This window comes from Pelobates fuscus, chromosome 1 (assembly GCF_036172605.1).
Source record: "Pelobates fuscus isolate aPelFus1 chromosome 1, aPelFus1.pri, whole genome shotgun sequence".
NCBI classification, from domain to species: Eukaryota; Metazoa; Chordata; class Amphibia; order Anura; family Pelobatidae; genus Pelobates; species Pelobates fuscus.
The window spans coordinates 358,665,927-358,677,176 of NC_086317.1; the positions used below are offsets into that span (position 1 = coordinate 358,665,927).

The following is an 11,250-nucleotide window of genomic DNA, read 5'->3' on the forward strand; positions in this document are numbered from 1 at the left end:
TTGTTTACTGTTTTCTAGCACTTTAACCCCTTCCTAACCAATGACGTACCAGGTACGTCCGCCAAAAAACGGTTGGTAACGACCGCGGACGTACCTGGTATGCAATTTAGTAAATCGCCACTTACCTGATCGCTGGCGATCTCGATACTGGGGTCTGCCTGGGAGCTCAAGCAGACCCACACTGCCCGATCTGGCCCTCCGGAGCCATGGATCATGGGGTCCTTGCGATCACATGGCCGGAATAGCTGGCTTGTGCAGTGCTTGTAGGGGGCCCCTAGTGCCTGAAAAAAGTTTAAAAAGTTAGTTAAAGTTAAATAAAGTTTATGAAGTACATAAAAGTTCTTAGATTATATATATATATATATATATATATATATATATATATATATATATATATATTTTTAGTCAGGGACATTAGCCGTAATAGCAATATAAAACCACATAAGTAACAGTTGTTCGTGGTGTGCCAGAACCGACGTATGGGGTAGGCCTGTGATAAAAGAGGACCTACCCATGAATTGTGATAAAGGGGAGAGGTGGGAGGGATTAACCCGGCGGTGACGGTTCTGATGAGGAGGGGGCCTGAGCTTATATAAAACCACATAAGTAAATAACAGTCGGTAGTGGTGTGCTGGAACCGACGTATAGGTCAGGCCTGTGATAAAAAAGGGCAACAAGGTTGATGTAAACAAATAACTTTATTGTACACATGTTATACAGCTAGACCTTTAAATGCTAATCTTAACTCTTGTTAAGATGTATGCTTCAGATTTCCACCGCCCTAGTCTTTTAATTATATGAGCCAGGACGTTGTGGCTTGAAGCCGCAGAAGCGGCTCCAATTCTAAATGAGTGACCAGAAAACCCTGAGGGGTCGAGACCAAGTCTGATGAACAAAGTTCTGATATAGGTAATAGGAGTAGGTGATGTGAAGAGTCCCATAAGGGGAAACCAACATTAGGAGAGCTTTACTGTATAAGAAATGAGGAAGGGTTTACAGCACCTGAGGTTCCTAGTTGGTCTCCCATACAAGTACTAACCAGGCCTGAGTCTGGATGGCTTCTGAGATCAGATGAGATCAGGCACTTTCAGACAGGTATGGCCATAGTCTACTGTGAACTTGGTATATAGGGTGAATGCTCTATTGTATGCCTGTGATGTGCTAGTAGAGAGGGCTAAACCGGCTAGATATCTGCTGTGTGATAGCAGTCTTTCTAGTCAGGGATGAGGTCTTGGTATGAGGGGGTGCTGACCGGTCTGGTGTTGGCTGTGGGATGGGCTCTGACGAAAACCTGTAAATTAAATCCAGACAATGTGTCAGCGGCTATATTGGTGCATCCTGGGATGTGTATGCAAGTGATGTGGAGTTGCAACATAGCTGCTAACCATGTTAATCGTCGAATCAGTTTCATGATGATGAGTGAAGAAGATCTGCCCTTATTTATGATGTCCCATTCTGCTTTGTTATCGGAGAAGCATTTTACTGCTTTCCCCTGCCACAGGTGCCCCCATACTCTGGAGGCTGCCACTATCGGATACATTTCAAATAGTGCAGATGTAGTGTGGAATGAGGGTAAATCAAAGGTCTCTACTGGCCAGGGATCTCTAAACCAGTCATTTCCAAAGATGGCAGCAAACCCTGAGTGGGCTGCGGCATCGGTCCATATGACCAGGGAGGAATCTGATAGGGGTGTAAGGAACATGGCTTTCCCATTCCAACGTGAAAGAAACCGCAGCCACATGTGTAGATCAGCCTTGGCATGTGCATCTAAGGATAAGGAGCTAGTGTCAGTATTGAGCAGAGGGAGAAGGCACAACAATCTAGAAATGAAAGCCCGGCCTTGTGGAATAATTTTCATGGCAAAGTTCAACATGCCCAGTAAGGATTGTAGGTCTGTCCTAGTACACATGTCCTTGGCCAGAAAGTATTCTACCAATTCTATTATCTGCCATACTTTCTCCATTGATAAACTGGCTTGCAAAGAGACAGTGTCTAGGTGGATACCCAGGAAGGTCAGATTGGTGGTATGGCCTATCGTTTTCTCTTGAGACAGTGGAACCCCCAATGCTGAAAATAGAGCCAGAGTTTTGTGAGTACTGACAGGACAGGAATGAGGTGATTCTATGGAGGAAGTCCCCCAAATAATGTAGGACTGAGGGACATTCGGCAATGTTCAGGAGCAGCCAACATAATGTGTCGGCAAAGATATCAAACAATCTTGGACTGCTTTTAGCTCCAAAGGTTAAATGAGTAGCAAAGTAATACCTGTTCTCCTAATGGATGCCGTGCACGTGCCACGGGGATGGATCAATGGGTAGGAGCTTGAATGCATTGGAAACATTGTTTTTTAACCTAACCAAGCTCCTACTCTAGCCCTTAGAATGGCATGAATGGCATCATCCACTCTGGCGTATTGCAGGGAGAACTCTTCGGAGGGGATTAGTGAATTAATGCTAGGGGTAGGTAAAGAATGTGGAGTGGACAAATCGTAAATTAGTCTTTTTTTATTATTGAACTTCCCGGTGGCTATGCCTATTGGGTTGGTACGCTGGCTGGAAAATGGGGGATAAGAGTGTGGCGGAACCCACATCGCCACTGGACATTGGAGAGGCCTGGCTGCCCGCCTCCTACCTGCTGACTATGGCCCCTGGTAAATTTGTACTTTGGAATGCAATATTTGGGCATGTGGTATTTTATATTGCTGCTACTGGCCCTGTAACCCCTTAGTGACCAGGCCATTTTTCAATTTTATTACCGTTAAGGACCAGGGCTCTTTTTACATTTCTGCAGTGGTTGTGTTTAGATGTAATTTGCCTCTTACACATTTACTGTACCCATACATATTATATGCCATTTTTCTCGCTATTAAATGTTCATTCTAAAGATACCATTATTTTCATCATATCATATAATTTACTAGAATAAAAAAAGTAAAATATGATTAAAAAAAAACAAAAAAAAAACAGCTGGCCATCATGCACCCATGTTCCCAGTTGGAACATGTCTGAAGCCGGCCAATGTAATTCACCTCCGTCAAACTGTATGTTTTTGAAAAGTACACACCCTAGGGCATTTCACATGGTGGCATTTCAACACTTTACATGCACTAATTCTACCACCAGTCTCTGTCAAACTTTTTGTGGTGTTATTTTTCACTCACACATTCTACTTTGGGCATAGATTCTAAGCTCCTGTTAGGTGTTACTGCCAAAGGACACCCCAATATGTACTCGGCATCATCTCCCGAGTACAGCGATAACACTCATGCATACGTTTGTCGGGTTCTCTGGGGGGTGCAAAGCAAAATGTCTGATATGAGTTTTTCAAATTTTACATATCTTGTTTGCCAATCTTCCTTTTGGGGGCCTTATCAGATATCCCAATGTATTTTCTTGCCATGAGCGTGCATATATTTGAAAAGTTGACACCCCACAGTAGTTGAAGAACGTGTGTGGAGGTAACTGTTCAATCCTCAATTTTACACACGCACACCGCTTTTTGACTGTGATTTAGGAGAGCCCGTTGTTGGTTATTGCAAGAAAACATCGCCACAAAAGGGTACATACGTGCATCTTTTTTGGGGATTCTGCTTTGCCGCAGTAGGGGGAATTTTAAAAATAAAATGTGTAGCCCCAACTCTGCTCTCTCCCATCACCACCAGGGGAGCAGGTGCATCACGGTACAAAATCCCCAAAATGATCTGGAGCTGAAACTGTAAAAATCTCAGTTGTGTCCCGGGGTTTGCTTTTTTGAACAACAAGAAAATGTTGTGGGTTGCAATCTGCATTAGGTAGATTGCAACCTTTTTGTACCAGGCCCTTGTCTTTCGTATAACTAGGTAGGGCTGCAGCAGCTGATCTGCCAGATCAATCCCACCCATATGACGGTTATAGGCCTTGATGCACACTGGCTTCCTCGTTCTCTCAGCTCTGCCACGTACAGGGACCTCCACAGTCCCCTCAGTGTGGATGGTGGTAAGAAGGTACACATCCTTCTTGTCTCTGTACTTAACTGCCAACAGCTTCTCTTGGCGCAGAGCTGAGGTCCCCCCCCTTCGTAGCCGGGTGCGTGCAAGTTGTCCTGGGTATCCTGTGCTGTTCTTTTTAATTGTGCCGCAAGCTACTGTATCAAAACAGTACAGTAGCTTGAACAAAGGGACACTTGTATAAAAATTGTCAGTATACAAGTGGTACCCTTTGTTCATCAGGGGGAATATCAGGTCCCAGACAATCTTGCCACTGGTTCCCATATGTTCTGGGCAACCTGGAGGGTCAAGGTGGCTATCCTTTCCCTCGTACACCCGGAAGGCCTGAGTATACCCAGACTCGCTATCACAGAGCTTATACATCTTTACACCATACCTAGAGCGCTTGGAAGGAACATACTGCTTGAATCCCAGCCTTCCCTTATACCCTTATACTTCATCAGGGATTCATCCAAGTATATATTCCATCCAGGTGTATAAGCCTCTGCAAACCTGGCAGCAAAGTGGGTAATCAGGGGGCGGATTTTATACAGCCTGTCAAACTGGGGATGCTCCCTAGGGGGACGCAGGCTGTTGTCGCTGAAGTGCATGAAATGCAGAATCATTTCATACCTCTTCCTCAACATACATTGGGAGTAAATGGGGGTAGAGCAGATGGGGCTACTGTTCCAGTAGGAGTGGATGGAGGGCTTCTTTATGATGCCCATCAGCATAGTCAATGCCCAGAATCTTTTAAATTCTGGCACATCGATGGGGGCCCATTGCTGCTTTGCCCAAAAAGAGTCCGGATTTGTAGCTCGGAATTGATGGGCATATAAATTAGTTTGGGTGACAATGTTCCCCAATACATCATCACCCAGAAACACCTCCATAAACTGCTGTGGGCTAAATCCTGTGACATCCAAATTAATGCCAGGATTTGCAGTAAAGGATGGGATGTCTGGCCTCTGGCGATGAGGCACTACCCACTCCTCAGCAGTTCTGCCAGCTGGAGCAGCACGTCTCCTTCTGGCAGGGGGACTAGCAGGCACAGATACAACATCACCAGATACATCACTAGCAGTAGACACTGTATCTAGTGATGATGTATCTGAGCACCTGGCAGGGTCAAAATCAGTGTCAGAGTCTGACATAGACGCGTCAGACTCTAGCGCAAGGGTGGCATATGACTGCTCAGCGCGGGTTGACTTCCGTGACCCACGTGACATGATCACAATCACTTTACTTAGTGACCTGTCACAAAAAAAAAAAAATAACCCCTGAAAAAATGAACAGACAGCAAAATAAGTGATGCTGTGCAAGAGCCTGTGATCTGTATAGTGATCACTGACAGGACAGGCGTTAATCATTCTGAAAAGAGCTTTTGGGTCTCAAAAAAGAAAAAAAGATCACAAAAAATGAACCCCTAAAAAAAAAAAGCACAAACAGCAGAAAAGTGCTGCTGTGCAAGAGCCAGTGATTATAGTGATCACTGGCATGACAGGGGTTAATGGCTCTGAAAAGAGCCTTTGGGGCTCAATATTTTACAAATCCCTACCTATAAATACCTAAATCTCTCTAGCTAAACCACAGATCTCTCTCCCTCTCTCACTAAAACACAAGTGAAGAGAGGGAGGCATATCCACACTAATCAGAGAAATAGGGAACACACTTGGGATGAAATTGCTAATGGGGCAAGCTGTGATTGGATGACCCCAGCCTGCCCCTTATGATGCGGCATGCTAGGGATGCCCCCAGAAGCCCCATGATTCACTGCCTTTAGAAAAAGGGGGGGGGAGTTAATATTGATCATTTTATTTATTTTATATTTATTTTTTTATATATATTATTATATATGCACTGAGTGCCAGGACCCCTCAAGGCACTCATCACATGCAGAGCATCACTGCTATACTATCAGAGCTTCCAGAGCTCAAAATAGGTGCAGACGTACCAGGTACGTCCAAGGTCATTATGGACTGTTTTCTGCCAGACGTACCTGATACGTCCGCGGTCGGGAAGGGGTTAAGGGCCATCCGTGGACATATTATGACTTTTAGGAACAATGCCCCTTTAAGACTGTGTAGCAGATTGCATTCAGGCTGTCTTAAATATTATGTATGTTATTATGTGTTCGGTTAAATTGTATATGTGTATGCAGCATTCGCCTGATTGTTCGGTAGAATCACTCCATTCATTATATTGAGTGAAACTACCGAACAACCAGACCACCCAGGAATAAGTGTGCCTCCAATTACCGTTTGCAACAAGGTTGCAAAGGGTAATTGTCAATCTATGTAATGTGTTCTTTGTCCTCTGTATGGCCGCCATTCGGGAAACAAACACGTGACGGCGGCCATCTTAAACTCCCGAACAGTGGTGTTTTGCCGTCGAGTGTCTGGAACTAAAACCGGACACTCGACTAGGCAAACACCGCTGAGACCTCCAGACTTTCAGCAATTCGTGTAGAAACTACCAAACGGCCCGCCGTTCGGTAGAAAGAACCCCACGAACAAGGGTTCGTGGGCAATTCGTGTGTTTTCATTCCCTTTTCTGTGGCCGACTGCAGGGCCAAAATCCATGGAACTATTTTCGGATACTTTTGCCATGCGGTCGGTCAAAACTTTAACCCTCCATAACTCCCAAACCCCTAGTCTGATCTGGGTGATTTTTGGATATGTTTCTCACCCAGATCAGGGCTACCAGGGGATGCAGGGGATGTCCGTCGATCCGTTACATTGGTGGCAAGCAGTGGGATGGCATCCTAGTGCGAGGTAAAGCAGCTCGGAGACACAGTTCGGTTGGAGTTACAAATTGAGGGCGACGGTTGTGTTCATACAGCGTCCCTGTCTACATAAAGATTTGGGAAAATGGGGTTCATGGACCCCTGGGCAACACACACACCTGAGGAAGAGAGTGAATTAGAATGGAGAGATGTTGCCCGGAAAGGTACGATACCCTGGAGGAAGTCCAGTATCAATGGCAGCAGCGCCTTCCTGGTGTCGCATACCAGTTGGAGGAACAAATGGCCAGCGGATGCCGCTTCTGGGAGACCATCCCAGAGGAGAGCGGGTAAGACAACTTGAATACCTTGTGGAAAGAGAACTGAGCCTGGACGCCTCATACCGGGCACTGTGGTGGTGCACTGTCCAGCCAGAGACGTGGAGGGCAGAGGGCATCCAGCCGGAGAGGGAGAACTACACTAGCCCTGGCCTGTTGGAAGGACTTAGCGGAAGACATTGACTTTGGCAGTCCAGCAGAGTCACGGTACTGGGCTATCCTGCATTACTGGGGTGAGATGTTACAGGGCCCGAGATCTATTGGACTGGGAGAAGACCTCTGCCGTTTCGCTGCCATGGAAAGATAGCTGGAGATGGACTATGTGGAACTACTAAATTCATGCCAGCCGCAGAGCATGGATGCAGAATGGGAAAACTGGATGGCGGACCCAGACCTGCGGGAAAACGCGTCCGAGGTACCCCCTGCTTCACTACCAGCTGCAGAAGTAGGGGACCTCATAGACTGGTCCTGGAGAGACCCACAGATGGCAGGAGGAGATGGGACTGAGATCTCTCTACCGGCCCAACAGGGATGCTGGACAGGCGGTCCAGATCCCCAGCGGCAGTATGTATCACAGGGAGCTGAAGGTTCTGTCCTTCCTCCCCAGCGGCTGGAAGTGTGTAAGGGAGAGGAGCTTGTTACCCACTCTCCCCAGCGGCAGCATAGCCCACCAAGGGGAGACAGTAAGCCCCACAACGGTGCAGATGGGACCGTAGTCTCTGCACCTGCCCCACTGGGGATATGGACAATCTGTCCTGGTCCCCAACAACAAGACAAAGTATATATTCCATCCAGGTGTATAAGCCTCTGCAAACCTGGCAGCAAAGTGGGTAATCAGGGGGCGGATTTTATACAGCCTGTCAAACTGGGGATGCTCCCTAGGGGGACGCAGGCTGTTGTCGCTGAAGTGCATGAAATGCAGAATCATTTCATACCTCTTCCTCAACATACATTGGGAGTAAATGGGGGTAGAGCAGATGGGGCTACTGTTCCAGTAGGAGTGGATGGAGGGCTTCTTTATGATGCCCATCAGCATAGTCAATGCCCAGAATCTTTTAAATTCTGGCACATCGATGGGGGCCCATTGCTGCTTTGCCCAAAAAGAGTCCGGATTTGTAGCTCGGAATTGATGGGCATATAAATTAGTTTGGGTGACAATGTTCCCCAATACATCATCACCCAGAAACACCTCCATAAACTGCTGTGGGCTAAATCCTGTGACATCCAAATTAATGCCAGGATTTGCAGTAAAGGATGGGATGTCTGGCCTCTGGCGATGAGGCACTACCCACTCCTCAGCAGTTCTGCCAGCTGGAGCAGCACGTCTCCTTCTGGCAGGGGGACTAGCAGGCACAGATACAACATCACCAGATACATCACTAGCAGTAGACACTGTATCTAGTGATGATGTATCTGAGCACCTGGCAGGGTCAAAATCAGTGTCAGAGTCTGACATAGACGCGTCAGACTCTAGCGCAAGGGTGGCATATGACTGCTCAGCGCGGGTTGACTTCCGTGACCCACGTGACATGATCACAATCACTTTACTTAGTGACCTGTCACAAAAAAAAAAAAATAACCCCTGAAAAAATGAACAGACAGCAAAATAAGTGATGCTGTGCAAGAGCCTGTGATCTGTATAGTGATCACTGACAGGACAGGCGTTAATCATTCTGAAAAGAGCTTTTGGGTCTCAAAAAAGAAAAAAAGATCACAAAAAATGAACCCCTAAAAAAAAAAAGCACAAACAGCAGAAAAGTGCTGCTGTGCAAGAGCCAGTGATTATAGTGATCACTGGCATGACAGGGGTTAATGGCTCTGAAAAGAGCCTTTGGGGCTCAATATTTTACAAATCCCTACCTATAAATACCTAAATCTCTCTAGCTAAACCACAGATCTCTCTCCCTCTCTCACTAAAACACAAGTGAAGAGAGGGAGGCATATCCACACTAATCAGAGAAATAGGGAACACACTTGGGATGAAATTGCTAATGGGGCAAGCTGTGATTGGATGACCCCAGCCTGCCCCTTATGATGCGGCATGCTAGGGATTCCCCCAGAAGCCCCATGATTCACTGCCTTTAGAAAAAGGGGGGGGGGGAGTTAATATTGATCATTTTATTTATTTTATATTTATTTTTTTATATATATTATTATATATGCACTGAGTGCCAGGACCCCTCAAGGCACTCATCACATGCAGAGCATCACTGCTATACTATCAGAGCTTCCAGAGCTCAAAATAGGTGCAGACGTACCAGGTACGTCCAAGGTCATTATGGACTGTTTTCTGCCAGACGTACCTGATACGTCCGCGGTCGGGAAGGGGTTAAGGGCCATCCGTGGACATATTATGACTTTTAGGAACAATGCCCCTTTAAGACTGTGTAGCAGATTGCATTCAGGCTGTCTTAAATATTATGTATGTTATTATGTGTTCGGTTAAATTGTATATGTGTATGCAGCATTCGCCTGATTGTTCGGTAGAATCACTCCATTCATTATATTGAGTGAAACTACCGAACAACCAGACCACCCAGGAATAAGTGTGCCTCCAATTACCGTTTGCAACAAGGTTGCAAAGGGTAATTGTCAATCTATGTAATGTGTTCTTTGTCCTCTGTATGGCCGCCATTCGGGAAACAAACACGTGACGGCGGCCATCTTAAACTCCCGAACAGTGGTGTTTTGCCGTCGAGTGTCTGGAACTAAAACCGGACACTCGACTAGGCAAACACCGCTGAGACCTCCAGACTTTCAGCAATTCGTGTAGAAACTACCAAACGGCCCGCCGTTCGGTAGAAAGAACCCCACGAACAAGGGTTCGTGGGCAATTCGTGTGTTTTCATTCCCTTTTCTGTGGCCGACTGCAGGGCCAAAATCCATGGAACTATTTTCGGATACTTTTGCCATGCGGTCGGTCAAAACTTTAACCCTCCATAACTCCCAAACCCCTAGTCTGATCTGGGTGATTTTTGGATATGTTTCTCACCCAGATCACCCAGTTGGAGGAACAAATGGCCTGGCGGATGCCGCTTCTGGGAGACCATCCCAGAGGAGAGCGGGTAAGACAACTTGAATACCTTGTGGAAAGAGAACTGAGCCTGGACGCCTCATACCGGGCACTGTGGTGGTGCACTGTCCAGCCAGAGACGTGGAGGGCAGAGGGCATCCAGCCGGAGAGGGAGAACTACACTAGCCCTGGCCTGTTGGAAGGACTTAGCGGAAGACGTTGACTTTGGCAGTCCAGCAGAGTCACGGTACTGGGCTATCCTGCATTACTGGGGTGAGATGTTACAGGGCCCGAGATCTATTGGACTGGGAGAAGACCTCTGCCGTTTCGCTGCCATGGAAAGATAGCTGGAGATGGACTATGTGGAACTACTAAATTCATGCCAGCCGCAGAGCATGGATGCAGAATGGGAAAACTGGATGGCGGACCCAGACCTGCGGGAAAACGCGTCCGAGGTACCCCCTGCTTCACTACCAGCTGCAGAAGTAGGGGACCTCATAGACTGGTCCTGGAGAGACCCACAGATGGCAGGAGGAGATGGGACTGAGATCTCTCTACCGGCCCAACAGGGATGCTGGACAGGCGGTCCAGATCCCCAGCGGCAGTATGTATCACAGGGAGCTGAAGGTTCTGTCCTTCCTCCCCAGCGGCTGGAAGTGTGTAAGGGAGAGGAGCTTGTTACCCACTCTCCCCAGCGGCAGCATAGCCCACCAAGGGGAGACAGTAAGCCCCACAACGGTGCAGATGGGACCGTAGTCTCTGCACCTGCACCACTGGGGATATGGACAATCTGTCCTGGTCCCCAACAACAAGACAATGTATTGGTAGGGGAGGAAGTTTGTTTTCCCCTACAACAAGAGAGGGTGTCACAGGAAGAGGAGCCGGTTAACCCCTCTCCCCAGCAGAAGCCTAACCCACCAAGGGGAGACACTAAGCCCCTCACCAACGCAGATGGGACCGTGGTCTCTGCGCCCAAGCTACAGTTGGCCCATGTGCCCAGCGGCCGGGTGAAGTGCAGGGAGAGGAGAGCAGCACCTCCCCTCCCCAGCAGCAGTATGTTTTATTGGGGGTGGAGAGCAGCATCCTCCCTCCCCAGTGGCAGCATAGCCCACTAAGGGGAGACAGTAAGCCCCACAACAGTGCAGGTGGGACCGTAGTATCTGCACCTGCACCACTGGGGATATGGACAGTCTGTCCTGGTCCCCAACAACAG

At 47.5% G+C, this 11,250-nt stretch overlaps 1 pseudogene; it reads right to left on the reverse strand.

The window, feature by feature from the left end:
* Positions 1 to 990: 990 nt before the first annotated feature.
* LOC134579054 (5S ribosomal RNA) lies at positions 991 to 1,109 on the reverse strand (annotated as a pseudogene).
* Positions 1,110 to 11,250: the final 10,141 nt, after the last annotated feature.